Here is a 26247-nt window from a genome sequence, read left to right as displayed (position 1 = left end):
CTAAATGTGTTCAGCGTTAAGTCTGTCAGGACCTGTATCCTTTAGTGGGTAGCGTGATACTTGGGGCAATTCGGGTACAAAACTGAGGTGCTGAAGGTTAGAAACATCCATTATATTTACTAAGGTACGACGCTTTTGGGGATGATATGAGGAGCAGCCACATCACGACAAACCGTGATTATGCCAACTGGAGAGCCTTTAGGAAGATGTTTCCGCATGCAGACCCTAGTAAGTTCGAAAAGACGCCGATGGGATTTACTATAACGGCGAAAGAATGTACAGCAATACGGACTTGGAGCCGCATGAGGAGAGGAAAAAGGCACAGCCATTTGCCAATAACGAAGGAGGCACCCGTGCATAAGCGCCCAATTTTCCTAGAAACTTATTGTTAACCACGGAAGATTACCATTTTTACGATGCTGAAGGTGGTTGTAAACGACTTTGAAACGATGGTAACGTTCCTGAAGATTTCAGTGGGTAGGCAATCATTTGACTGTAGTAGTAAGGAATATCTATGGGGATACGATGTTAAGCATACGTCGGGTAAAGAGGCCAGGGAATGGTTAGCAGGACCCAATATGCGATATTGCCGCAGCAGTTAAAACTTTGCTGTCTGGGCCGCCACTAAAGGTTGTGGCGTTGCCGCGGATATGTTTCACGTTCCGATCATGCGGTTTCACGTTGCCTTTACGGTAAGGAGGTTGTTGAAGGAGCTAACGTACCTTTACCGGGAGATAAGGCATTTAATCCAATGAATAATCGATATAACGCCGCCAGCCCTAGAAAGGTTAATTAATGAGTTCCAAACCACAGCAAAGAGACTTTCGTTACAAAGAGGGTAAGACGCATGGCCTTGGCATCGTTTACGTTTGGGGTGCCAACGGTGAGAAGCCGGCCGATTATGGGCATCAGGAATACCCAAGTAATGAGTTAGAGTTCGGTGATATGGGTGGTGATAAGAGTAATAATTCATTAATACTAGAATTCAAACGAACTACCCCGGCACTTGGGATCCATTTATGTTAATGAAAGGAAAAGGTTTAAGGAACCTAGCCAGGATTAACCGCAAGCATTGAAGCATTTGTGTACTGCATCTTAGGAGCGCAGGTAAATACCCGCAGCCCCCATCGTTGGATCCCAAGGTGCTTCGCGGGAAACGCAAGAAGAATTCCTAACTTTATTTGAGTCAGCAATAATAGAGAACGACATATCCAAGTCGGTGCAGAGATATCAATTAGCGGTGCAGCAGTCTAAAGTGCGACTGGATTACGCTTTGTCGCCTGGTTGTTGGTTAATGCCGAGTAATTTGGTCATCAACGCCCATTCCGTTGTGGGTTATAACAACAAGCTGCAGCGAGCTACTAAGGATATGAAGTTTGGGGTGAATGACGTGAACTCTGACACTCTTAGGAACATTCCTCACTTCGTAGAGAAGCCAAAAAAGTCACACGAAGCGAAGCTACCCGTAGTTAAGAAACCATCAAAGAAGGCCCATGTTATGCCTACGATACCTGAGGAATACGACCATAACTTACTAAAAGCCGGCTTAGCCACCGCGGGTGTTGGTCTGAGCTATTATATATGGCGATGAACAACCCCTACGTAGCTGGAGTAGATTGTGTTTATACGACTTACACAGGCGAGAAAAAATACAACCAGGCGGCTTGGGTTGATGTCACGGGCATGTCTGTAGACCTAAACTACTCAGGGAAGAAGTTAATCCTTTGTAGTATTTGTATTGGTGCACATAGTCACGCTAACGTAGGATTTCGTTTCTGCGATGACAATGGTGTGGTACCCCCCATGCGCACGAAGACGAACAACAGGGGAGCCTACGCATTTCTCCGTGGAGCCCAACCCCAGCAGCGAGGAAAAATCTATCGGTTTGGACTTTACACATGGTTGCCGATTGCCACGGGAAGGTAAAGCTGCAAATGCGTGTAGATGATACGGGAAAGGTTACGGTAAATGGTATAGAAATCAGAGAGATACTATCTACAATCACAAGACCATTAGCACTCTTACGGTAATGAGTCTATAGAAGGGAATTTATTCCCTGAAATATATGAACCCACACGCGAAGGAAGATTGGTTTCTACATTTTTTGGAGGAGAAGGACTACTTAGAACAGCATTGGCATGACACCGGGCTGTGGGTAAAGGTTGGGGGCCTGGGATTGATCATGTGTACCATTAGCATTTCGACGGGGGTATTCGTGTAATGTCGGGTTTAGGATTGTCGATGAGGATAACCATCCATTACTACCCTACAGAAAAAAGATAATAATAGGAACCCAGCTCATTTCTCGTCGGAGCCCCCTCCAAGAAGCAGAGAAGACTTAACGCCGGTAACTTTTCACATGATAGCCAATTGCCAATATGCGAAGTTACAAGTTCTCCCCAACGACGTTGCCTACCTTCGGATAAATGCCGCCCCGTCAAGAGATTCCCCAACGGATGCCACTTGGAATCATAAGCCCATTAGCACCATGAGCGTGCTGCCGCTAGTTCCACATTATCAAGGCGGTGCGAATACTATCTTTACTTATCCCCAGTCGAGGACGCCTCGGGCGCCCGACGACGATAAGCCACCAGTAATACACAAGGATAAGATTAACCCTTCAGCTTCTTCAGGAGTACCACTCCAATAGCGACGACCAAGATCCAAATGTTATTCCCCACGAACTTCAACAGTTCGCCGCCGGCCCTAAGTGCCAGGCCAAGAACGCTACCCAGCAGCCCAGGAAGGCCGGCTGCCATCTTTTTTCCCAAGTCCGTTAGTCCACTGCCTAATTTCTTTACGCCCGCGCCTGTAGCCTTAAGCGTGGATAGGATAACTCCTACTACGCTCGAAATAGCAACCGCAAATGCCAGCGGAATACCATACTTCACCAGAGCTCTTTTTACCTTTTCCTTGGTGGTAAGCCCCAGCTCCTTTTCCAGGTTTTCCTTTTGCGCCTGTAATTCCGCAACTCTCTCCTGAAGGGTTTCTACTTCCCTTTGGGCAGCCTCCCTTTCTTCTTCGGTACGAGTTAGGTCCGCAATTATTTCCTGCTTTTCGGATATGTTTTTTTCCAGGTCTTCGATGGCCTGAGTTTTTTGCTGGATTTGCTCTTCTTTAATGTTGATTTCAGCAACTAACTGCCGCCGCTCCACCAAAGAACCCTCTATGGTGGTTTGTAATTTCCTAACTTCCTCCTGACTCATGTTTAGGTCCTGCAGAGCAAGGCGAAAAGCCTGTCGAGCTGTATCCCTTTCATCTAAAGCCTTTTCGGCTTCTCGTTTAATTTGCAGTATGCTTTCGTCTTTACTTTGACCCAGCCGCAACAATTGTTTTTTATAGCTTGACTCCCTTTCCTTTAGCGTTTTTTCTAACGCCGCCGTCGGAGCATGTGATTTCTTAGCCTCCTCCAACTCCCTTTCTGCTTTATCCCGATCACGTAAAGCCTGATCTAAGTGTTTCGTCATTTCTTCCATTCTTATGTCTCGTTGACTAAACTTCTTCTCAGCATTAGCAAGTAGTCGACTTTGCTTTTCGTACGCCGCCTCTTTTTCTTCCAGCGCCTTTTGCAGTTCGATAGCGCGCCTTTCTAGCGCAACCTTTTCATTCAGGGTTTGCAACCTTTCTAACATGCTCCTAGTAGCCTGCTGAAAGCCTCTTAATCTTGAGACGTCGCCCCTAACGTTGCCCTCCTCATCAAAGAGGGGTTGCGGTTTTGTCCAGCGGTCTTTGTCGGGAAATCTTAAGTCTTGGACGCTTATGAGGACTTTGTTTCCCTTTTCCGTAAGCTTTACGTCGTCAGCATCAAAGTTGTCGTAGCGCTGCGTTAGCTCTTGCATTGCCCACTCTACGGTTTCCCGCGCGGCTGCTTCGTCTGTGTTTTGAAGTTCCAAGTACTCGGGGACGGGGCTGCCGCGGTTCCTTGATTGCCACATGCGATTCAAGGCTGCCTTGAAGCTTTTCCACCTATTGCCATACTTGCTTATCAAGGCCATGTTGTAGACTAGGGGCTTGGTATCCGCGTCCTTAATCCATGCATCGTATTCTTCATCGTTAATATCGACTTGGCCTTCTTCGGTAAGGGGGTCAAAATCCGTTCCTTCTACTTCCATTATATATGATAAGCTCAAAGTTAAATCCCAACGTATTACCTAAGCAGGTTGGCGGACTGAAAGCAGAACGCACCTTTCACCGGGTCACCTTTACCCCCAGTAGCGCAAAGCCAGGGGAGACGCTGTACGTAGGCGTGCCCCGCCTAACGGATAACCTAGTATTGGTTCCTGGCACCTTGGCTTTGAGGTTTGACCTAGCGGTACAGTCAAGCCCCACAGATGAAAGGATTATCGTTAACAACGTGGGTCGCAACATCGTTTCTAAGATGCGCGTAAAGTTTGCTGGGGAATCCTTGCTGGACTTAAATAGGTACGATCTGTATACCACGTACAAAGACTTATGGTTGACGGCCTTTGACCTCGCGCAAAGGATAGAACAAGGAATTGGTAGTGTCATTCTACGTAAGGTTCGCACACCTACGAAAACGCAACCTACTGACGGCAGCGGAGAAACCGCAGTGGCAGACGCAAAGCGAATAAAGACCGCCTATGGTAGTAAGTATGTCATACCGCTGGACTTTGAAGTGATTACGAATCACGGTGTGTATTACCCAAGACAGTTATCCGAACTGCAGTTTGAAGTAACTTTAGCAGATGCTAATAACATTATTGGTGGGCTAAGCACTGCACTTACCACAACAACCCCATACTCTATTACCAACTTAGAATTACAGTACGAGACCGTGTACAGCGAAGAGCTGGCCCGTAGCGCTGGCATGGAATACAGCTCCGGCAAGGCATTCCTTTACGACCACGTAGTGATGTATAAGACGTTCAGCTTCCTGGATAAGACGGATGAGGTTATCAACCAAAGCATTAACCTCCCGCGAAGAAGTCTCACGGGGTTAATGCTGGTGTTTGCCAAACCCTACGAAGCCGGTAAGCGCGACTCCGAGGCCTTTCACAACCCCAACATTACTAACGTGGGGGTCAACATAAACGGCGTTCCAAACAAGGTCTACTCCCAGGGGATAAAGCCCGCAGACATTTACAGAGAGGCCGCGCGCAAGTTTGGCGACCAAATTAACCCTGAGGAATTCTTTAAGGATAAATATGCGCTGTGGATTGATATGCGCACCGTTAACGACGAAGACCTACATGGTCAAGGCCTCCGTCTAGTAAATACGCAGGATGGCATAACATTGGAGATCAAACGCACCAAGAATGACTCCGCGGGCGACGGTGATAAGATAAACTGCTACGTTTTCGTCGTGTCTGACGCGCAGTTAAGCGTAGAAATGAACCAATTGAAAAGCGTTGCCTACTAGGACGGCTGAGGAATGAAGTCGTCAATGTTAAAATATTTCTTGAATATACAATGCTTCGCGTATTTGAAAGCAACGGTACGAAACTGCAAGTCGTGCAAGGCGATAAATTGTACTTCAAAGCAAAGGAAGTAGCGGCCGCATTGGGCTACGAACGCCCAAAAGATGCAATTAAGGTGCACGTTCGCGATAAATACAAGGTAAGGCTTAGCGAACTTAGAATGGAGGTGAATCGCCTCCCTTCCAATTCACACCCACATTCCCTGTATGTGAACGAATCCGGGTTGTATCAGTTGATATTCTCCTCGAAGATGGCAAAGGCAGAAGAATTCCAAGATTGGGTCCTCGAAGAAGTCCTACCCGCGTTGAGAAAGACGGGTAAATATGCGATGGACAAACGCTTTGACAGCCCGAATAAATTAGTTTTTAAGATAGAAAATGAAGCTGACCTGCATACAAAGGTAGTCGATTACATGCGTAGGTTTTACCCCGATTTCATCATAGCGCCGGGTCTTGGCGAACTTCAAGATTCAGACAGCAAGCGAATAACATGCTGGCGAAAAGGCTACCAAGCCGGCCAGCCAGACCTTTTAATCCTAAATGCGCATAAGAAATACCGCGGGTTGTGTATTGAGTTGAAAACCCCAAAAGGAAACGGCGTCTTATCCGTGAAGCAATCTAAGAAAATCTCGCAGCTTGACGTAAATGGTTACCTAACTATGGTTAGCAACGATTACGACATTATCTGCCGTGCCCTCATGGATTATGCGGACGGCATTCGTATTCCCTGTAAGGGCTGTGTAAAGCGGTTCAAATCCTACGACACTTTGAAAACGCACCTAAAGATATTCCATAGGTATAATGAAGCTCAACTTGGCTCACTGGCGTGATCTTGTCCACGGTAAAGCATACGAAATAAAAAATTACGTCGTCTTCGAAGACATCGACCGTTTACGGTTAGTCCTCAAAGACTTAGAAGGCAAGGAATATTCCCTTTGGGCGCCGGATTGCGTGCGGTACGTAATTCAGGGCGAGGAATTCACCCACTTACGCAGCTATGGTAAGGTAAATGGCCGATGGAAGTTTGACATTGAAAGAACAGTCACTCCATCTCCTCTTTGTAGTTAAGCGCCCGCTGCGCTTTAGGATCCGCGGAGCACCAATGCCCCACAAAGGATCCTTCGGAGAATACCCTGTCGCAATGAAGGCAGGTGTATTTTTTACGCGGCGGCTTACAAGGGGTAATGCAGTCGGCAGGTAGTTCGCAAGTAATACAGTCCATATATTGAAAGGGCGATTAGGAATCCTCCTAAGAAGGCGGCTGCGTAGGCTAGCATATACCTTTAAAAGGGGTCCTTATTTTTATTTATTATTATTAGATTATGCAAGCGCCCTTAAAAGGGGTCTTTATTTTTATTTATTATTATTAAATATCCTTAATTCATTATTATCGAATATTCTTAATAATAATAAATAAAAATAAGAATGGGATTTGAGACTCTTTGCACAAACCCTATCTTACTATCTTAAGCCGCCTACTAATCATTACGGGCTTTCCTTGCCGCCTCATTGCCGGCATGCCAAGCTTCGAAGCGATCTAAGTACTCCTTAAAACCGCCTTGGCCGTCGTAAAGGCACTGCCAAATATGTTGGTCACTTCTTTGACAGCCGCAGCGATCGCAGGGCGCCTCCCAATATTCCCTATCTTCCCACCTTACGCCTTCGACGCAGTCAAACTCCGCAAAGCGCTGGTCAATTTCCTTCTTCCGGTGCGTTAATTTCCTTTGGGTTTCCTTTGGGCAACATCGTGCAGCAACGTCGCCGTGCTCCTCGCAAGCCACGCTCAGCAGGTCGTAATTGCCGCGGCACCGATGTCGATGCCATTCATCGTTCTTGTCCTCCTCGCATCGCTCACATACGTTCTTTAGGCAAACGCGGTTTTCTACGTGATAATCCAACATTTGCGCGCTGCTAAAGAGTCGATTACATTCCTTACAACGTCTTTCGCGTGCCTTCTTAGCGCACACCTTCTTTTCCAGGTGGTATTTTAACATTTGCTTCGAGCTGAACTCCTTGTTACACCGCTCACACTCCATATATAATAAGGATTTAATAACCCTTATATGGGATACCGCATAAAGTCCTTAATGGACTCTTTTGCCCCGGATACTATTTCAAAGAGTGTCTCAGAATGTTGACATGGTTAAGGATGCCTGGAAACTATTTCAAAGAGTGCCTTAGAATGTTGACAATAAGGTTAAATCTTTGTTAAGTATATGTGGAAAGCCCGTAAGGATTAGTAGGCGGCTTAAAATAGTAAAGTAGGGTTCGTGCAAAGAGTCTCAAATCCCATTCTTATTTTTATTTATTATTATTAAGAATAATTAAGGATATTTAATAATAATAAATAAAAATAAGGACCCCCTTTAAAGGGCGCTTGCAGGATTCAAAATAGTAAAGCTAAGACACTCTTTGAAATAGTTTCCAGGCATCCTTAACAATGTCAACATTCTGAGACACTCTTTGGAATAGTTTCCAGGCATCCTTAACAAAGATTTAACCTAAACGTCAGCATTCTACAGGGGATATCGCATGAAGTCCTTAACGGACTCCTTAGCCCACGTTGCCATCGTTATCAGCGCGCCAAACCGTTCTGCACGCTTCAGACCGCACATTTCATCGTACAACTCCTGCACGCGCTCTTTTAACCGGTCTATCTCCTCCCTTTGCATTTCTATGGTGTCTCTTTTATCTTTTGCGTCGGCGACAATTCTTTGCACTGCTTCCACTGGCTCCATATATATCAGGGAAAAAGGCAACTAGTGAAAATCCCTGTGATTTTCTAAAATATAATGAACCCAGATCACATGCCTTGTAACGCTCTGATAGTAGGACCCACCGGCTGCGGAAAGACCCAGTTCGTCGTGGAGCAGCTATTAGGACCCTTTAGATACCGCTTCGACTACATCGTGCTATTATGCCCCACCTACGTGAACAACCGCACCTGGACGGGCATAGGAGTGAAAGATGACGACTTCTTTGTGGACATACTGGATCCTAACGAGTTATCCAGCCATTTGAAGTTCTGGCATAAGCAATTCCCTAAAGATACGCAAACCTTGCTCATACTGGATGACATCGCCTGCGGGGACGACGTAAAAAAGCGCACCTCCGAGCTCGTTAAGCTCGCCTTCAGCGGTAGACACGACAATATCAGCGTTTGGTTGCTTTCCCAGCAGCTTACCAGTGTCTCTAAGCCCTTCAGGGAAAACATAGGTTCACTTGTCGTATTTTATACTCCGAGCAAGTCTGACCTGGAAACCATCTTAAGCGACTACGGCGGTGAGATATCCAAGGAACAGTTACACGAATACATGCGGCATTTAAAAACGCACCAACATTCCAAAATGATCTTCTCTTTGAGGTTTCCCTACACGGTTGGAATCTATGATTCCTAATGTATATGGATATTGAGCAGCTCTTAGATGAAGTCCCCGCGCAGTTAGACGAAAGTAACCTTAAGGAACAACTTAACATCCTTGTGTCTTCGGGGAAGTGTAAAGAAATGATAGGCAAGGAACTTACCCATGAGCAAGTTAATAAGTTGTCAGAAGAGGAAGTTAAGAAGTTCCATAAGAGGTACGAGGCCGCCCTTGCAAGTAAGACCACGGACGCCGTAGCAGACTCAGCCATTAAGCTGGCCACCAAGCTTCTCGGACTTGCGCTGCCCATAGACGACGTGGAGCAACTGCGGAAGGACATTAGTGATGACTATGTCATATCCCAAGAACTTAAGATAACCTGCGGGTGGTTGTCTTTGAAGTGCGGTAAGTTAATGGCAGTCGCCTCTGCGGCACTTCACGTAGCTCAGCATGTCGACTTGAAGGAGGTACTAGGTTCCTTTGGAACATCTTGGAAGGACTTCAAGAAGGATAGAGAAGTCGAAAAGGTCTTCCAGGCAGCACTTACTGAGGTACCTGATCAAGTCGCCTCAAGTACTTAGTCAAGTCGTTGTCAAGTCGCCTCAAGTACTTAGTCAAGTCGTTGTCAAGTCACCTCAAGTACTTAGTCAAGTCGTTGTCAAGTCGCCTCAAGTACTTAGTCAAGTCGTTGTCAAGTCATTGCCAAGTCATTGTCAAGTCGTCATCAAGTTACTTGTCAAGTCCTTCAAGTCCCTTAATATAAGATGAGTGGCACCGAAGAACAACCATCCGTAGAAGATACCAAGATTACCAAGGCTAAATCTCCAGGCAGAGTCGCTGCCGGAAAGAAGCTCGCGGAGATGAATAAAAAGAACAAAGCCAAAAAAGAAGAAAAGGTAGAGGAAAAAGAAGAGGAATCCTTTTGGAATCCTGGGTACGTCATCGGTGCGTTAGGAGTCGCTATAGCAGCAGGCAGCCTTTACTTACAATGGCGGGCAGCAAAGCCAAAAATAAAGTTGGAGCCAGCGCATTACACGCCTACGGAGCCGCCCGTTAGAAAAAGTAAGATCCCTGAAATGGAGTAAATTTATCACCCGTGGCGACCTAGATTTTCCTTCTCGCTTTGTAATATAATGTCAACCGCGTTATTGAAAACTGTTGAAGAAGCAGCTATCATTACTTCCATCGTTGCGGGTATTGGTTGGGTAGGTAAGAAAGTGCTCAAAGAAGACTTTACTGAAGACCCAAGCAAGAGCTTCGCTAATTTTGCTAAAATGACCGCTGCCGTAGGCGGGGCTATCATGGTAAAGGATTACCTACGGAAAGAAAAGTACCTGCCTAACATATAATGGTTAGCTTAGTCGCAGGTGGAGTTATTGCAGCCTTAGCATTTACAGGGGCTAATTATGGTGGTAGATATCTGGATAAATTAGTTAGCGGTGATAGAAACGCAGAATCTAACGCTGAGAGGAAGAGGCACGACTTAGCGCTGGAGAAATATCAGCGAGACGTGGCGGCTTGGAATGAAAAAAGACAAGCTTACAGGGATTGGTTGGATAAGAACTACCAAGACAAAATGCAGGCGGATAAGAACTTCGAAAACACAGACTACGCCTTCAAACTTTATGCGCAGGCGCACCCCGACTTTAGAATGAGAAAGCCTCAGTTCAAGAATTACTACCAGCCTTCTAAGAAACAAAAAGACAATGAATTGGTCTTTGTAGGAGTCGCAGGGCTGGCGGGAGGCGTAGCTTTGGCGTATTTAGTCTAAGCTGCGCTTAGCCTCTAGTGGCGCCTTTGGCGCCTAGAATATAATGATCGTCTTTTTGGAAAGCGATAAAAATAACTTTACCACTTATTTAAATCCCCCCATTAAAGCCCATAAGGTTCGGCTCATAAGTTGCTCTTTGTACAATTCTTGGTATAACCTGATTAGGGGCATAGTCACTGAGTATACAGGAGGATCTAACTATCAAGGCGTATTGCTGCCCGATGGACATTATACGCCAATCACACTGGCCAAGGAATTAGCAAAACACGGTTATACTCTCACCACAGGATTGCCGCACGAAATGACCCTCAAACATAATATGTCAAATTATTCAATGACTTTTGGAAAGTCTGACCCATTGGGATCTTTATTATGTGCCTCAGGCAAGACAATTACCGACACAGCCACACCTGTGAAATGGAAAGTCGCATCCTCTTACGAAGTCTATTGCGACTTGGTCCATAGTTACAACAATGGAGAAAAGTCTTCTCTTATGTCCAAGTTTCTGCCCAAAGGTAATCCATTTGACCCAGTAGAATACACTCCCATTTCTTTAAGCTATGACTTGTCCAATTTGGTAGAAAGCATAAACATCACCATTAAAGTTGACGGAGAGACATTGGATTTCAACGGACGCAAGATCAATCTCGTCCTATCCTTCGCTTGAATCAAGCGAAGCGCGATTCTATTCATATAATGGGCCGCGTAGAGGACAAACTTAAAAGGATTTACTATGGACCTGAGGGCTATTGGAAAGGAGCGTCGGCCATCAAGAAACTCGCGACCGCGGCCAGGGTATCAGATGAAACGGCTAAGAACTGGTTGAAAAAACAAACCATCTGGCAGGTCTATCTTCCCGTGCCCAAGTACATTCCCAGGCCCAGCTTTACCGTAAATGCCCCCAACGAGGTTCATCAGGCGGATTTGCTTTTCTTACCGCACGATAAGGTGAGAAAAAAGACCTATAGGTACGCTTTGACCGTAGTTGATATCGCAAGCAGATACAAGGACGCCGAACCCATAACCAGCAAGGATTCTGGGGAAGTCGCAGAAGCCCTAGGTAGGATTTATAAGCGCGTCTTGAAATGGCCAAAGCTGCTGCAAGTGGATGCGGGGACGGAGTTCATGGGCGTGGTTACCAAAACCCTGAAAGACCACGACACTAAGATTAGGAGAGCCGAAGCTGAGTACCACAGGGGTCAGAGCATCGTCGAAAGATTCAATAAAACCCTGGCCGAGCGTCTCTTTGGATACCAGTATTGGAAAGAGCTGGAAGATCCCTCCAAACGCAACAGGGAATGGACTCAGCGGCTCCCCCAGGTCGTCGCGGCTTTGAACAACGAGGCGGCCAGGGCTACGGGAATGAAACCCAAGGATGCCATAAAAAAGAAACACGTGGAACACAAGTCCTTCGTCAGAAGTTCGAGGGCGGTCTTCCCCCATGAAAAAAAATTAGGTAATGTCACAGTCCGATATCTCTACGGACCGGGTGAATTAGAAGGAGGATCCAAAAGAGCTACGGATCCTAATTGGTCTTTGGAAACTTACCAGATCCGAAGCGTAATAGCTAAGAAGGGTCAGCCCATCTTGTATTATCTTCACGATGGCCCCACACGTGGGTTCGTCATGGAAGAACTGCTTATCGTGTGATGTCCGAATGCTATCGTATGCACTCCGTCATCACACATCCATCGCTTACCGTCAAATGCAGACAGTGACACCTTCTCCTGCGTGACGTTATGTATCTGATGACCATAGCTGCGCAGGCTGTTCATCTTATGCCGCTGTTCCTTGCGTGTTTGTAATACGTTGAGGTAGGACTCGTGCGTAATGTCCTTCTTAACCACGTACTTTTTTACGCCTTTAGCTTTCTTTTCTACGCCGTCTAACTTTAGCACGCTGTACATCTTTGGTTTCAGACCCACGTACTCTACTATGGGTTTTCCTAACATTTCGTCTTTCATCTTCCCAATTACCTTCTTATTCTTCGCAGAGTAAAGGAAGTGCTCCTTCGGGTAACCGCTGGTGTCGTACTCGTCTATGTCGGGGAGGCAGTCTTTGTAAACGTCTTCCGTTTGCACTTCTAGAATTAGGGAGTCGGTGTCTGTGTACAGGAGGCGACAGCGGTCTCCGTACTTTGGCTTAAGCTTATCGTAGTAGAACTCATACATAAGCAGCTTCGATAGATCCAGCACCGTAAAGCCTGTGTAAACGGGCTTGTTTAGTAAGAGGTTTGCCCTTTTCATGTGAATCACGTAGAAGTTCAGCATTTCTACGTATCTAACGAAGCCTGGCTGTGACACGTATGCTTCTGCTTCCTCTTTGGTGCTGACTATTTTTACGCTTACGCGCTTGCGGATGTTCTCCATTGTCTTTCCGAACACGCTGTTGTTCATCAGTTTGAAGAGGTTTTTCTCGAAGTCATTTTTCGCTGCGGTACGCTTTTGCGTGTTAAAGTCAATGTAGGGGCGCATCCAGGGTTCCTGCGTGAATTTTAGGACTCTGTGGATCTTCTCTACGCGCATTCCGTGTCGCACGTAGAACTGCAGGTTGCAGTAATGTACCACATACTTCTTCTTATCCATCAGGTTCATAGTTAGTTTCCTGTACGGTTTGTAACCAGGGCACATTTGCTTTTGCAGCGGACTTAGCTGCTTAAATGGTATCTCTATCGCTTCTGGTGCTAAGGGGAACTCATTGTGTTCGTCGTGCAGGCGCTCTGGGTACTCCAGATCCACTTCTAAGACGTAACCCTTGTCTTCCTCCTTTCCTACCTGCATGTAGAAGTCTATCGGCTTCACTGGATCCCATTCGAAGTCTCTCACAGGTAGGTACTGTGACATTGCCCAACCATAAAGGTTATTCGCATCCAGGTAGTAAATGTATGTGGTTGGTTTCTCTGGGTCGTGCTCTACTAAGGGGTTGTTTGCGCGGGCGTAACGTCGGCTGGGCCCGCATACGCCGCCACGAATACCGTCTTCCATAAACCGATACATGTCGTATTCCGTTAGGAGATCCAACTGCGCATTTGTCTTCTTTAACAAAGCACTCCAGCTGAGCCCAGGAGCCGTGTAGAAATTAGCGGGATCCAATCCGTAATATTCCATAGCCATCTTTCTGAAGCTTTGGAAAACATCTGCAAGCAGCACTACGTCAGACCTTAGGTAGATGTCGTGGTAGTCCCCCATGTTCTCACAGGAGTACTTTTCCCACACGTCTAACGCATGCTGGTACTCCTCATCCTTTATGCCGGACTCGTTTAGGGTGCTGTAGAAGCGATCTTTGGGTGGTAGGGACTCTTTGAATCGATCCCAGGAATCCATGTATTCGTATGGGTAGACTCCTTTCCTTTCCGCGCCATATTGACTGGAAATGGGAAAGTTGGTGTTATACTTTACGAGGTTTGCTAAGGAGTCCGCCATAAACTGCTGCGAATCTAAGAACTTTAGCTTACCCACAGTTACGGACATGTAGCGCTCTTTGTTGTTGGGTATGCATTTGACGTCGGAGCCGTCTGTTCCTTGTAGTAGCAAATGGGAGTCGTAACCGCGGAGGTTGTGAAAGAACACCGGAATCTCCATGTCTGGATTTACTTTGAAGTTTATATTGCATTTCCAATGAGCCGCTCCTCTGTATTTACCAGTGATGTGGCAGTGATCCCTAACCTTATCCACATAGAAATCCTCAACAAATGCTTTGTGGCAGTGAATGCAGTGTGTGGAGGGCTTTCCCGGCTTCTCACCTTTCTTAGCATACTTCCCGCATTTAAAATGAGCTTCTCCTAGATACTTTCCATCTTCATCCCACGCTTTCTTGGCTCGTCTTCCAAACTGAAGAAGCGTATGTTGGCAAATGTGGCATTTTTTTGCCTTGTTAAAAGCCTCCTGGTTCTCTTTGGTAAATTCCATCTTCTTTGGGTGTCTTAATTGTTCTCTTATCTCTTCCTCCTCTTCTCGCAATGCTTCTAGAAACTCATTAGCTGCGTTCTTACCTCGGTAAATCACAGGAGGGTCGGCCTTACCGTCTGATCTGACTACTATGTAACCAAAGGAGCAGATCTCGTGTAATCCTACCTTATTCGTGGCACCACGTTTCTGCTCTTCCTTAGTTATCAACGCTTCGAAGTCTGCATATATCACGTAAGGCACTTGCATATGCTTTTGATGGTCTGCGTATGAAAGCTCTTTGTTGGTGGGTATCTGGATCCGTTGCGCCACTTCTTCGACTCCGCGGCAGATCTCATCGTGTTTCTTTAGGGCATTTAAGGATGTAAATGACAGCAAGCAGCAGTCACAGAAGTACTTTTTGCCTTTGTGCTTAGTATGTCTGTAGAATAGTCTGCTAATGTGTTTAACCCATGAGTAGTGTCCGCCGTGGTAGAATAAATGTACGCGCTCTCCTTTACTTTTTGACAGAACTAACGGTACTATCGTCTGCTCTCTGACTCCGTAAACGTTAATTGCTAGATCGTTTATTTCCTCAAATATGGGGATGTCTACCAACTGCATGGGAAATTCCACACCATCCCACTCTAAATCATCTGTGGGATACTTACTTGTCCTACAGGGATCCTTCTCTGCTGGATACAGTGCAGACCTGATTGCCCACATAAAGCATCGATTGTCTTCACTCTTCACGTTTACAATAGCCTTCTTCCTTTCTACCCACGTTGGTAGCGGTACGTAACTCCCCCCTCGTATGGGTACGTACCTGGCTATACTTATCTCTATTCCTTCAACCTCCTCTACTGTCCAACCCGATCCTTCTTTCGTGTAGTTAGACAGCGACTCCATTATTGCTTCTAAGGCTTCACTGAGTGACCTATCCAGATTCGTGGATTCTAATATCACTAACGACTTTGATCGCAACATTGCTGTCGTCATTACCTCGTCTTTTGACAAACTTACTTCTACCATTATGCTCGCTTTCAGGGCTCCTAATTCTTCTATACCTTTTCGGAGAGTCCTTTTAACCTTCCTTTCTGACTGACGCCAAAACTGTCTAACGTCAATCTCACCGTTACCGGGTATTGTCACCGTGCTGAAGTTGCTTTGGGATTCCATCTATATAATAGGAAATATTTTATACCTAATACCAAGCACTTTTTAGGTCGTCGTAGTCGTACTCACAGTCCTGACAATGCCAAAACAATTTAACCTTAGTCTCAAACTTCTTACCACATCCACAATCATAACTGCTCATACACTTCGTCTTCATTTTCAAATGCTTTTTCAAATCCGCTTCTTTCTTAAAAGTTCTCTTACAATCTTCGCACTCCATATATAGACTAACATATTTAAGTGCGCTGTTGCCCTCAACCACACTTGGAGTGGGGGTCGTCCGTAGGTGGATTTTTGACGCGGGTCTTACCCCGTGTTGAGATTGCGCTGTTGCCCTCACGGGTAATCCTGGCGTAAACTAACATATTTCGAGTGCGCTGTTGCCCTCACGGGTAATCCTGGCGTAAACTAACATATTTCGAGTGCGCTGTTACCCCCACGGGTAATCCTGGGGGTCTCATAGGGAATGAGGGCTACGCAAACACGGGTTAGTGACTTTAAACGGAAAATCCTCGTGTGGTCACTGCGCTAGAACCCCCATTCCCTATACTACTTAGGCAATTCACATTTTGTTCGCATTGCATACAGGTAGCATGTACTAGTTGGATAGCTCTGGTGTCAATCTGGATACAATTTGAGGGAATTCTATGTCGTTCATATGAAAGTTCTTATGTGTTTGATTGCTTATTCGGACAGGAATTGATCTTTTAGTAGAGCGTTGTCAGGGCTCGAAATAATGGCCTGCTAACGGCCAAATGCCAGGCCAAATTTAAGGTTTGGCGGGCAAACAGAATTATGAACTGCCAAATGGATGATAAAATCGCAGGCGGAATATACTGGACGTCATCTTTCACTGTTTCTTTATCTGGTGATTGTTCCTATTCATCAGTGAATCTCCTCCGTTTAAAAATATTACTGATTGAAAGAGCATCCATCATCTGTAGTTCTCCGCGGTAAAACCCTCTGTTTGGTTTGTTGATGCATAAACATCATCACTTATTTGATTTTAATACTCTGACAGAACAAATATCTGCTCAGAATATTTATTCAGGAGTCTGGAAATAGTGCAATTTTATTTTGTTGAAATTGTTGCTATTCTAAGGTCCATGCTATAAAAATAAGCGGCAGGTGAAGATTCGTTCACCAGTCAAAAATAAAAAACAGTGGCATTCCAATTTTACGTCTCATTTCGAGCCCTGGTTGTGGGCCAGGATGTGGATGAACATCGCCACTTCAGTTAATTTCTAAGGTTAAAAAGTTAAAAGTTGCTACTTAACATAATATAAAGCTCTGCTTTTTGACCATTTCTTTCTAGCTCTGGGTTTTAAGAGTGTTAATGAACCATTACGAGTGTGGTACAAAATTTCCATTGTTCTTGAGAGAGAAGAGCAGTCTCTTTGGAAAGGCCATATGTAAATTTGGAAGTTGACAAGTGATTAAAGCGTTTTTGAAGGTGAATTTGAAAGGAGTTAATCCTGATATTTCTGTTGACATTTACCTTACCTTCCTTCCTGAAAATGCATCCATCTGGTAGAATAGCATTTTGGAAACACTCGTGGTTCAAAATAGTTGATATAGGGCATAGTAGTAGGTCAATTTTAGCCAAAATGCCGGAGCTGCTCATAACTTGGCCAAAGTCACTTGAAGTCATGATTTCTTCCATCCTTTCAGGCTTTCATCGTAGACATCCTCTAAAGAAGATTGTTCAGATTCATCTGAGTCATGGGATTACTTCTGGCAGCACTCTATTATCACTTGTATTCTGATTAGAGTAAATCTCACACTTTACATAATCAAACTCTGGCTCTATGCAGTGGAATCTTGTGATTTAGCAAAATAGTTTCATTGAATGTTTACTTTAGCATTCAGTGTATGAAGAAAATTTACAATATACTTGTTTTTAAAGTGTAAAGTTGGACCATCAGAAAAGACAAAGATAGACGTTCTCTGCAAAACCAACTTGAATAATTGCTTCATCCCCTCTTCAAATGCTTCTGCTTCTCCTCAAAATATGATGATTGTTGATCTACTAATGTGTATAGTTTAATATCAGTCTCACGGGATTATAGAAACCTGTCTATGAGGTATGATAAAAAGCTTTAGTTAATGATATCTGTATATTTACTGTTTAATAATAAGAATGTTCTTCAAACAGATGGGCCTAAAAAGGCTTCAAGATCTTAACGATGTGGATGATTTTCTAACAAAGCATCCCTCTTGCATGAGATAATTCTCTCATTCTCAATTTTAAAGACTGCACTGTAGCTGTCAAGAGAAATCCCATGTACTGCCAAATTTGCTTTCAATTAGAATTTTTAGTAGAATTTTAAAGTCTGGCAGCATTTTGTAGTTAAAATTTGTTTGTACTGAATTTGCTTTCAATTCATCAGAAGGCAATTTCTTGTAAAACACATTGTGCTTATTGACACTTTTGTAGGTACCTAGCCTTTGTCCTTGCAGTTCTTTCATGCAGTTCTTTCATGCAGTTCTTTACCATTAGCACTGTGGGCCTATTAACTGATGAAAAACTGGTGTATGCTCTCCTTGCAGTTACATATGGCCCTGGCATTTCCAAAAGTTTTCTTTGGATATCATTATCCACAACTCCAACCTTTACACTTTCACTAGATTTTACATGGCAGCACTGAAAAATACGATACAAACAATAAATCTTTATTTGCATTAATGGTCTTACAGTAAAACTCCACATAATAAGAACCTGGTAGAATTTTAAAGTCTGGCAGTATTTTGTAGGTAAAATATTTTTGTACTGAATACAGTTCATAATCCACAGCTTATTGCAAGAATATCATATACAAATAAACAAAACATAAAAATGGGAATTAATTAGAGATAACACAGTCATATTCACTCAAGTCGGTTCAATTACCATTATTAATTGGAGTAATGGAGTTCATTTACATATGCCAAATTTAGTACTTACAATTTCAGAAATTCCCTTATACTTCTCCAAATTTTCGACCAGAGATATTGCCATGTTCATGGTACTCCGGTTAATGGACCTTTTTGTAGGACCTGTCTCGTGCTTTAAAGCCTTGTTTAATCTATCATATGGAATATGCATGTTCAATACCACCCTTAGCACATGAGTGTTTCTCTTTGAATTTTGGCACTTGGCTATATTGCTCCAAATTGACTCCCTTTCTGTGAGGGCATAATATTCTCTTGGGGTTTAGAAAATGAAAGAAAGCTTCTCGAGCTGAGGCACTCAAGCTGTATTTCGCCTGGTCATCATTGTTGTGTTTAGCAAATATTTGCTCAAGTACTGTGTTTAAGTTCTTCACCTGGACGTCATTAAGTTGCCGGCAAAATTCAGACATTTCTTCGAGTTCTCTCTCGATTCTCTTCTGGTAGAAAAAAATCACTGTCTCTGCTAAACCATTCTCTGCATTTAAGACCTTTGGCCAAGATTTTTCCAGAAACTGCTTTGGAGTTGTAAACGCCAAAAGGAAGCTCTAGCTAAAGGAATTCCAGATCTCTTGCCCTTGTCTCCCTTCAAGACATACCAGCAGTCTCCATCAAAACATTTGCATAGTCGTTCCATAGACAATTGCAGGGACTTGTCCTCACTGGACAGTTTATGGAGAAATGAATGTGCTCTATCTATACACAGAATAGGTACGGTCGACGAGGAAATGAAGTGGTTGAATAAACCATTCGCTGATGCCACAGCCAGCAAAATGTTTTTATTAATCTTGGGTTCAATGTGTCCAACTATGGGGTTGATGCAGCCCAAACGACAAGCTGGGGATTTTCCTGATCCCGAAGGAGCAACGACGATCATAAAAAGGCTTCCAATCTCAGCATAGGTACCCAAAACTTTAACTGTTGTATTGCCAATCAGTGAACAAGTGCGCTCATTAGTAGCATCTCTTCTGTTGTTCCATGGCTTTTTGCGAGAATTGTTAGGCATTCTCTTATGCCTTCTGGGACTACTTCATCGCAAAGGAAAACGACAAGTTTTTACTGGAGATCATCAATCGATCATAACTCGCTTTCTCCCTCCATTGAATTTCAATAATATAAAACGGAATTACAGTACTAATGACTTATTGGAGCTCTGTTAAAAACACTTTAATGAAGGAATAACATCTTGACCAATGAATGAAGAGTAGTTTGTTCATCTGATCACTACTCACTTCGGCAATTTTCTGCGTTTTTTAACAACAAACAACAACTACAATAATTTTGATCTTCGATTCCCTCAGTCTCAAACTCAGTTTCAGCAATTTTTAAGTCAGGCAGCAATGAACAACAATCGTCAGTTAGATCCCTACTTCAACTCCTTTCAACCATAGAACTCTGGAGATGCTTTTCAGTTTCTTCCTGATACTGCACGCAACTCTGTGTCTCCTGCTCCTAGCTGTTCTTTGTTAGAATGCAGCTGCATCAGTGACGAAGGCGATGCAAGCAAAAAGCAAGAAAGTGCAAAAACGTTGAGGTGGTCTGAAGAACAAACCAAAGCGTTTGTCATACGGAATTGTTCTTTCCAGTACATGGTTTGGGAGGTGTTGTTAAGCTGTACTTCGAACCAGCCAATCTGTGGCCGAGATAAAGTCCAAAATCGCCTCTGATGGCGTCTAGTTAAACTTTGATAACACAGTTGCAGAAATACGAATGCTGCTGTGTTCTGTAATAAACGCTGCCTTCGGTAAGCAAACTGTTGTCGTAGTACTTGAAATATTCGCCTTCTTGTTTGACGTCTACGCAAACTTTGGTTTAAACGTGAAGTGACAATCGTACGTCAGATAATAATTAATTCTATTAATGTGTCACATTGTTCTAGCTTATTACAAAATAAACTAATTGGGGACACCTATCTAAGACCCTATTAAACCAATAAAACAATTCCTGTATTCCAAACCCTTAAATTAAAACAACCCCTATATGTTTACACAAGTGTACCATACAGTAATATCCCGTCCCTCACAACCAAATGTTCCCATTCTTCTTCTTTACTAAAATCTATATTTCCCTGTGTCTACCCCTAATTTCCCAGACAGTGTATGTGTCTAGACCTTCCCACTTAACCCAATATATAAAACGTTCCCACTTAACCTTCCCCACTAAACTCAAAAAATAAATAAATAAATAAATAGATTAAAAAAAGTAAATGAACAAATAAATAAATACATAAGCTAGTTACTACATAAATTACAGTTCTTACACTTTTGTGCAAGCATATTCTCAATATCTAGTTTGCGTATTTGATTTTTGAAGGCACTAAGTGACTTTGCCCCTTTGACTGGCTTGCTAATCCTTGGCCATATATATGGACAGGTGTAACGTATGCTATGTTTCACATAACTAATAGTATTTATTCTAGGTATTTCAAAGTCCCCTGAGTTTCTAAGGTTATATGAGCTGTCACTATTTTTAAAAAGATTAGATATATAAGGAGGAGCTAAGTTGATTTTAACTTTGTAGATTAGTACAGCTAATTCTTGTAACCTACGATTAAACAAAGTTGGAAGTTTTGCCCTCCCGAGCAATTCCCTATAGTCACTATTCCAATCGCAATAAATTGCCCTTAAAGCCAGCTCCTGAATGCGCTCTAATTTCCTATTACCTGAAGCACGACAAAAGTGCCGTACTATGTGGCAATAAGTCAGCTGAGTTAAATAACTGATTCATATATAGCTAATTTGGCAGCGGTTGATATCATATTCTTGAACCTCATGAGTACTTCCACCTCAGATCTTGCAAGATCTGGTAAGATCTTGTGTAAACCCAAGATCTTGGCACGATTTTGACAAGATCATGCCAAGATCCTGCCAAGTCCTTAACAAGATCTTATTAAAGATCTTATCAAGATGTTAACCAGATCTTCCAAAGACCTTGTTATGATCTTGCAAGATAATTTGAAAATATATCCAAAGATCTTAACAACTGTTTGACTTTCGATAGGCAGTCAAGTTACTGTGCAGTCTTGGCTCCATGAATCTTCTCAAACACTTTGCCTACGGCACTAAGAACAGTAAGAGGTCTGTAATTACTCACATCTCTTGGATTATCCTTTTTGTACGCTGGAACCCATTCACCTTTTTTCCATTCTGCTGGCAATTGGTTTTCTTCAATACAATCATTGAACAGTGTTGACAATGATGCAGCCAAAGTTTCGTTTGCTAATTGAAGAATTTTATGCGGTATTTTGTCATGACCGTCCTTTTTGTTGGTTTTAATGTTCTTAAGGATATCTTGCACTTCAGCATTTCCAACCTTTATAAATTCAAACTTTGGACCATTAACCACTCTCTTGTTCTCTCGTATTTGTTGAACAGTTTTGTGATTGTACCATTGTTCTTCGGTGAGAGTAAGCACATGAGAATCACCTATTCCATTTGCGACATTCAAGAAGTGATTAGCAAAATGGTTAGCCACCATTGTCTGGTCTTTTGTGATGCTTCCATCGCTGTCCAGTATTGTTGTATTCTTGTCATTAACATTTGTTTTGTCATCCAGGAACGGCTTGAAGACCTTATAAAAATTCCTTTGGATTATTATTCATATCATTTGTTTTATTTTTCCAAAATTGCTTGAGTGCTCTTTTTCTCAGTCGTGTTGCCGTATTCCTCCAGCTTTTCTTTAGTTGTAAGTTTTCTACTGTCGGATTCTTCGAGAGTCTTTTAGATAACTTTCTTTTATTTCTGATGGCGTTTTTTCATTTTTGCATCATATATGGAACGTCCCTAGATCTTATCAGTACCAGTACTTCCTTTTGATAAGACAGGAACTGTTATATTTTATCTCAAAATAACTGAATCAATGATTTAGAGGACTGAATCTGATGCGGTCAGTTACAGGAAGCCAGTGCAATTAGATTAGGACAGGAGAAATGTCATCATATTTATGAGTGTATGTAATCAGGCGAGCAGCGGCATTTTTTACAGATTGGAGTTTACAGATGAGATGACTGGGAAGACCAAAAAGAAGACAAATATGTTGGTCAATCTTGGATGTGACGAAAGCATGAATTAGGGTTTCAGCAGTTTTAGCAGACAGGAACGTTCTAATTTTAGCAATGTTGCGGAGATGGTAGAACGCAGACTTACAAACAGAATTAACATGAGGAACCATAGATAACGTAGAGTCGAAGATGACAGCAATGTTCCTAGCTGATTCAGAGGGTTTAATCCTGTCGTCTCGAAAAAGCAAGTTTGGAAGAGATTTTTGTGGAATGTGTTTGGGGTATATTAAGAGGAATTCAGTTTTATCTTTGTTTAGTTTAAGTTTATTTATCGTCATCCATTGATCAATGTCAAGATGAGAATATGTGGACCGCATGGCACTAATGAAATACATGAAGATATAGAAATATAGATAAGTTATAGTGCTTGGGAACGAGGTTATTCTGGGCGACAGCGACATCTTTGCATCATAATTACCGCTACCTAACATCTAATTCATCCCGGCCTGCTCTCAGTCTGACCTCTAGCTCAGCTGGTAGAGCATCGGTAGTACAATTCCGAAGGTCGTGGGTTCGATTCCCAGCGAGGTCGGAAATTAATTTTTCCGAATTTAATTCCAAAGCTGTTGCCCGGAATAACCTCGTTCCCAAGCACTATAACTTATCTATATTTCTATATCTTATTGATCAATGTCAGTTAAGCAGTTCTCGATCTTAGTCATTGTTCGATTCATTGTTCAGCATCATCATTGCACGTAAAATGTATGTAGAGTTGAGTATCATCAGCATACAGATGGTAAGACATGCTATGATTACATAGAGTATCAGCCACAGGAGAGGTATAAAGAAGATACAGAATTGGACCAAGTACTGAACCTGAGGAACACCACAATCCAAGTCAACCGAACCAGACGAGCCACCATCTAAGGAGACATACTGAGAACGGTCAGATAGATAAGACTCAAACCACTTGAGTACATTACCACAGATACCAAATTTAGACTTAAGTCGTTTTAACAAGATACCATGGTTAACAGTGTCAAAGGCAGCAGACAGATCAAGGAGAAGAAGTACAACGCAATTTCGATTGTCAATGGCGTGTAGAATATCATTTTGAAGACGAACAAGAGCAGGTTCACAGCTATGGAGACATTTGTAGGCAGATTGGAAGGGTTCATGGAGATCATTTATTGTCAAGTAGGTGTTAAGTTGTGTAGCGACAATCTTTTCAGTCATCTTGGACACAGCTTTTAGATTTGAGATAGGACAATAATTTGCGAGAACTTCGTGATTAAGGGATGATTTCTTGAGAAGTGGTTTTATAACAGCAACTTTTAATGAAGGAGGAACAACCATTTTCAAGAGAGGAGTTAATAATCTTGCAGATGACAGGCAGTAAGGTACCATAATGACCAATTAAAAGACTTGAAGGAAGAGGATCTAAACAGCAGGATTTCGATGACAGCTTCTTTGCGATTAGTTGTAATTCATCACAGGTAGTTGGTTTGAAGGAATCTAAGCTACAGTTAAGTGTGGAATGGTCAATTTCAGAAAAACGATTTAGTTCAGAACCAAGAGAAGGCAGTTGATTGCGTATATTGAATATCTTGTTCTTGAAAAACTGTACAAAATTATTGGCAAGGACAGTAGGTGATGAAGATGACGGCAATAGTTTTTCAGGTGATCTATGAAGAAGACAATTATTGTTATTATTGTACGGAAAAGAGCTGTACTATCAGAACCAGCAACAGAGATTTATTTGGAATAGTAGTTCATTTTAGCTTCAAAGATCATATATTTTATGACATTACACTGCTTAACATATATTTCCCGATCATTGGTGAGATGGGAACGACGCCAACGTCATTCTAGGTTGCGAAGTTTTGTTTTATTTTCTTTGATTTCATTAGTATACCAAGGTGCCCTAGGACGTTGAGAGATAAGTTTTGATCGTAGAGGAGCATGTTTGTCAAAGAGTGTAGATAAAACAGAGTCATATTGATCACAGAAATTAGTTAAATCAGTCGCAGGAGATTTAACTAATGGAGAATTCACAAGCTGAGAAAGAAACAAGTCTATCAAATGTATATCCACGGAGCGAAGTTTTCTGTATGATACGACTTAAGTAGATAACTGATTTGAATACAGAGAGCTTGCAGTGAACAGCATAATGATCTGATATGACAGGGTCATGTATTTGGATATATTTTACAGACACTTCATCAGAACGAGTTATGATAACATCAAGAACATGCTTGCTTTTATGGGTTGGCGTTGTATTATTAAGAACAGATAAATTGAAACAGTCTAACACATCAAAAAATCGCTTAGCATTACTATCTGTCGGATTTTCAATGTGAAAATTGAAGTCACCAGTGATAAGTAATTTACCAGGCAAGGTAATTATATGTTCCAGTAAAGTGGTAAGTTCAGTAAAAAGACGTAATTTAAACCATTGTTAGTTGAAAGCAAGTACTTGAACGAACAATTGTCTCCATGTATTCAAAGGACTTGAAAGATGAGGTCTTTAGGATTTCATTTTTAGAGTGTTTCTTAACAAGATACCAATACCACCACCAGTTCGGTTAAGACGAGGTTCATGTGAGAGCAGATAGCCAGCAGGACAAATGTCACGAGTAATATAGTAACAATTATAATCATTAGACTTTAAGCAAGTTTCAGTAATTGCCAAAATATCAATGTCTCTATCAATAACATAGTCTTTAATTTGAAGAGATTTGTTATTGATAGATCTTGCATTCAGAAGACAAAAATTAAGTAAGTTACTAGCTTGTGTTGCCGGCGGTTTGCTAACTAGTAAGTTGGCAGGTGACCATTGATAATTATTGACAGACTTTTTACCACCACGTTTGCTTCTGAGGCGAAAAATACCAAGCATTTTGAGTGTAGTAGAAAAATAGGAGGGAGAATGATGCAGTGATTTGTGGCGTAGATTAAACAGCTCAGAACAATTATAAGCAGTCTTAGCCAAGCAGGGAATTTGAGTTTCTTGAAGTATGACAGGATGAGATCTGTCAAGCGGAAAATCGAGGTCATGTACATGTATTGTTCAACACAGGTCCAATGGATACAATGTGAATCATCTTAGAAACATAAAAAAAGTAAAAAATAAGAGTACTATTCTAAGCTAAGTCATTATAAGGTCATTCACTAATCACTTACTTTGGTGTACGTAGGTAGAATTGCTAATTGAAGGGTAGAATTGATTCGAAATGTTGGAAATGCCTAGTAGGCGTCGAGTAGCAAACTTAATACTTATTATCAAACTCATTAATAATTTAGGAGGAAAACACAAACGAAATCACGACCGTGAAGAGTGTTGTAAATCTGATACAAAACTGTTCATTTGCATAAACTTGAAGTTGGATTTTCTTGGCCAAATTCACTTTAAGTTTGACAAATTTTAGTGAAACACAAAGGAACTAACCTAGACGTTTGATAAGTCATATACAGTATTCGTGTCCGTGTTGTATCAGATATACAATCACTCGGCTACGCCTCGTGGTTGTATATCTGATATGAATACTGTATATATTACTAAGAACACGTGTTATTGACTTTGATTGACTAAAGGGATCGAGTTACTTAATGATTAATGGATTGGTAAAAGGTTAACTAAAGTTAACAGGCTATGCATGGATTCTGGCGTAAAACCATCTGCTGGTTTG

General features: G+C 42.5%; 1 pseudogene; it reads right to left on the bottom strand.

Moving 5' to 3' along the window:
* LOC148908457 (uncharacterized) overlaps positions 1 to 19659 on the bottom strand; it is a 24285-nt pseudogene extending 4626 nt beyond the window's left edge.
* Positions 19660 to 26247: the final 6588 nt, after the last annotated feature.

This window comes from Actinia tenebrosa, unplaced genomic scaffold (genome assembly GCF_029948245.1).
Source record: "Actinia tenebrosa isolate PJP-AT-01 unplaced genomic scaffold, QUT_ActTen_1.0 PGA_scaffold3__52_contigs__length_22856419, whole genome shotgun sequence".
Lineage (NCBI taxonomy): Eukaryota > Metazoa > Cnidaria > Anthozoa > Actiniaria > Actiniidae > Actinia > Actinia tenebrosa.
The sequence above is the reverse complement of the archived record's forward strand: the minus strand, read 5'-3'. Positions and strand labels throughout refer to the sequence as shown.